Consider the following 4,897-nt stretch of genomic DNA (forward strand, 5'->3'; position numbering starts at 1 on the left):
AGCCGCAGCCACTGTTCCCGGATTTGCACATCCTTCGAATCTATATCTCCGTTCCTAAAGAAAGTCATTTACATAACGCTTTGCAAGTTAATTTGAAAATTATACCGTAAGCTGAATTTAATTTTTCGTTTGGACAATACGTTCCGTGAACTTGGAACAATTAATTATTCGCGTCCTGAATCTGTGTTCTAAATCTAAATGGAGTGATGATTTATTTTTAATTTAGAAAAATAATTATTTAATTTTTATAGTTTTCTTTAAGATCGGTGATATTCTCTCCGAGCGCTCATGTATCGCGCACTGCCAAATTTCGTCGTGCACGTGATCTAAGGCACTGCCAGTAAGACATACAGAACGGGACGAGGGTGAAAAGAGATATCACGCGTTCTGCCGAATACTGTTTACTCGCGTTTCGGATCGATTCAAAATTTTATGAATGGAGTGATGATTTATTATGAATGGAGTGATGATTTATTATTTTTAGCTTTAAAAAAAATAAAGCGAAATATGCGAATACTTATTCTTTTTTTTTCTATTGCGTTTTTTGAAAAAACTTTGCGGAACACACATATAGACATATACAAACACAACATAAATATATATTGTACGTCGTAGATTTACTTCTTTTGAACGGTGCGTGCGAGAACGTGAGAAAGAGAGTGAGAGATTAGCTGTAATTAATAAAATAAAATCAGTAAGAAATACTTTTATTGTATTGTTTATTGCACTACCTAATGTACTGCCCGTTAGAGTACTCCTTTGTATATTATCTTATGTAACTGTATACTCCTTTATTTATATATTATCTTATGTAACTGTATATCATATTTCAGATTCTCATATCGTGCGGTTATGTATAAATATCGATAAAAAACTCCGTACTCTGTGTCTAAATTCACAATACAATGAAATCACACGAATACAAAACAATAAGATATTAAACTGTATAAACACGGTATCTGGAACAAACGCAAGAGAGAGAATATTTAAATTTTTTTTTATCGATCAGAGAATATATTATTATCTTGTTTTCATAGTTAAATAAAAATCAGAGACATTAAAAAAAATATTCTTGCAAACAGGATGAAAAATATAGATTGTAACAATATAATAAAACAGCTCTTAGTTTGTTCTGTAGTTTGCTATATTTTTACTGTATTACACTGTCTTCCTTTTTTATATTAAAATATCTTTAATTTGTCCAAGTTTTGTGATTGTACTACAATTTATCACTATTTTTTAAAAAAGACTAATATTTTTATATATAATTATGTTCCTACAGAATAATACATATTTCGAAAATTATTACATATTTTGATAATTAAACTTTTATATAGATTTACATAGAATCATATATTAATAATTTTCGGTATTTGACCCTGCAGTCTTAATCTGCGGACAGCTTCTCTCAAGTGCTTTGGTGGTAATGGACCGGTTTCATTCTGGGCCTCCATAACATCTAAAGCTATACAACAAGCACAATATAATCTAGAATTAAATTCCAATATTCTAACCGTACTTATAAAAAAGAGCTCGTACCTTTTTCAACAATCTCGCCAACAAATACCTCAGCAATTCCCAACATAGCTACCCGACAACGTTCTGAAACACTGAACAGCCTGTTATGGTTTGCATAATCTGTGAAACATATTTAGTATAATACTTCTTTAATGGAATGGCTATTTCTTTTGTAAATAACGACTAAAAATAAGGTGCGTACCCTCTTTATAGCTGCTTTTGGAAATGCAGATCGTCTGTACATCTCGTATCTGTCCACGTGATCTTCAGTGAAGTTGGATACTAGTACTCTGTAAAAGAAAAGTTTTCAAAAATATATTCTCAATAGTCAAGCAATAAACTTGTTATACGTGCACATAAACTTGTAAGACGTCAAATACGTACTGCATCTTTTCTTTCTCCTCCTCTTCTATCTCTCTTCTGCTCTTCTCCTTACTCTCCCGCCTTTCTTTCGTACTGACTGGGTTGGCGAGGTATCATAATATCATTACTGAATATATCCTCTGCAGTCTTCGTCTTCCTTCCTGTCAAATTCCTGCTTCACAATCTCTATTGCCTCCACAATCCGGTAGGTAGAATTAGATCCTGTATTTTCAGTCTCTTCAGTATCCGACTGCGATTGAGAGCTCATTGCATCCAAAAACTCCGCCTAAGTAATACAGATAATAATTAGTTAACTGTCTTAAAAAATAAGTTATAAAATTTAATTAAATGTTTAATGTTTTTTCTACTAACAGTAAAAATGGAAAAGTTACAAATTTTAAGTAACATCAAAGGAAAGGGAGACGTAAAAAGAAGGAAGATAAGAGAGATAAGTGATTTCGAAGTACAACAGATAATTACATAAAACAATTACCTTGTTGAATTTAATCGTCGCGTCGCGTAATAAAGAGTCACACGGTCGGTCTCGCTCCGCGCGTATTACCGTGTCTCTCGATCGATCGAGATAGGTTAAGTGATGATGAACTGACTGACAGCGCGCTGAACGAACGCACTGTCTGCACTGCACTGCACTGCGATATCTCGATCGATCGAGATAGGTTAAGTGATGATGAACTGACTGACAGCGCGCTAAACGAACGCACTGTCTGCACTGCACTGCACTGCGATACTAACGCCGCTAGCCGCCAGTGTCGAAAAAGTGAAAGTGACAGTGACGTTTCTGATTATGACGTCATCACATATATCGGCGTTAGGAGGAGGAAGTATCTTAATAAAAAATTTTCACATTTGGACTTTGCGTCGCAATATCTCCGCTCGTAGGGCACGTAGCGGAATATTATAAGAGAAACCCCCCTCCCTAATTGGACCCCAAGCTATCGATCAAGCCTACTTAGAACTTGATCCGTTCACTCGTTATCGAGATCTCAACATCTCGTATACTCGCAAACCGTCGCGTCGCGTAAAAGAGTCACAGTCGGTCTCGCTTCGCGTGTACTTGGCGCGAGACACTACCGTGTCTCTTGAAAAAGCTGTTAGATTACCGCGTGATACGGTTCCGTGAAACTGCTGTGCCATTTTTTTATGTTATATGTCATTTTTTCTCATTTTTTTTAATGCATTCGAGCACGTAAAACGCGATCATAAAAACCAAGAGATCGAGAAATAGGCCGACGATTTGCACGTGCGAGCACATCCGAGTATTATTTACCGACGATTTGCACGTGCGAGCACATCCGAGTATTATTTATATATATTTATCATAAGATTTTCTCATGTTTGATGGCGCGAGACACTCTACCGTGTCTCTTGACTTATAATTTTAAGATTATAATTAGAAAACTATATACATGTACTTTATTATTTTTTCTGGACTAGTTTTTCGTGAAATAAATACCTCGATAAATCTGTAATTTTTGTAAGTTATTTTTAATGTAACAATGGCGAAAGAATTTGATCCCACGCATTCTTGTCAAGTATAATAATATATATATATAATAAATAGTAACATAATTAATGATATACAAGAGCTTTTGTCGCGCATCGAATTTCAATAATGGATATTATAACAAATACGTTTTACGTTCATTCGAAAACAAATTATGTGTACACATAATAAAAATTGTATGAATTAAAATTATGTGTATACACAATAAAAATGCGGAATTATTTTTGTCAGACATAATTTTAATTCATCCAATTTTTATTATGTCAAGACATAATTTTAATTCATCCAATTTTTATTATGTCTAGACATAATTTTAATTCAGCGAATTTTTATTATGTCATGACATAATTTTAATTCTGCCGCTAGGGAATTTTTAAGTCGATTCTTATGAATTAAGCTTGAATTCGATGACGGGTTCCAGATAGTGCGCTCTATAGTTTTCGGTGTCCAGGTGTAATAATACGTTGAATTCGATGTCTAGGTGTCCCACGTTGCCGATGACGAAGTCCACATAGTGCGCTCCGTAGTTTTCAGTGTCTACGTGTATTAATACCTCGAATTTGATATCTACGTGTCCTACATTCAGATTTAAAGTTATTAATACACCTAGACACCAAAAACTACGAAGCGCACTATGTGGACCTCGTCATCGGCAACCTGGAACACGTAGACATCAAATTCGAGGTATTATTACATCTAAACACCGAAAACTACGGAGCGCGCTATCTGGACCTCGTCATCAGCAACCTGGGACACCTAAACATCAATTTCAAGATATTAATAGACGTAGACACCGACAACTATGGAGCGCACTATGTGGACCTCGTCATCGGCAACCTGGGACACCTAGACATCGAATTCAAGATATTAATACACGTAGACACCGAAAACTACGGAGCTCACTATCTAGACATTGTCATCGGCAGCCTGGGACACCTAGACATCGCATTCAACGTATTATTACACCTGGACACCGAAAACTACGAAGCGCACTATGTGGACCTCGTCATCGGCAACCTGGGACACCTAGACATCGAATTCAACGTACGATTACACCTGGACACCGAAAACTATGAAGCGCACTATCTGGATCCCGTCATCGGCAACCTGGGACACGTGGATATCGAATTCAAGGTATTAATACACGTAGACACCGAAAACTACAAAGCGCACTATGTGGACCTCGTCATCGGCAACCTGGGACACCTAGACATCGAATTCAACGTACAATTACACTTGGACACCGAAAACTATGAAGCGCACTATCTGGATCTTATCATCGGCAACCTGGAACACGTGGACATCGAATTCAAGGTATTAATACACGTAAACATCGAAAACTACGGAGCGCACTATGTGGACCTCGTCATCGGCAACCTGGGACACGTAGACATCGAATTCAACGTATTATTACACCTGGACACCGAAAACTATGAAGCGCACTATCTGGACCTCGTCATCGGCAACCTGGGATACTTAGACATCGAATTC

The 4,897-nt window shown here is 36.5% G+C and overlaps 1 pseudogene; it reads right to left on the reverse strand.

Annotated features, from left to right (window-relative positions):
* Positions 1-1,349: 1,349 nt before the first annotated feature.
* LOC112461680 lies at positions 1,350-2,167 on the reverse strand (annotated as a pseudogene).
* Positions 2,168-4,897: the final 2,730 nt, after the last annotated feature.

The sequence above is a fragment of the Temnothorax curvispinosus genome, unplaced genomic scaffold (assembly GCF_003070985.1).
Source record: "Temnothorax curvispinosus isolate PA1 unplaced genomic scaffold, ASM307098v1 QBEX01011603.1, whole genome shotgun sequence".
In the NCBI taxonomy this organism is placed as follows: domain Eukaryota; kingdom Metazoa; phylum Arthropoda; class Insecta; order Hymenoptera; family Formicidae; genus Temnothorax; species Temnothorax curvispinosus.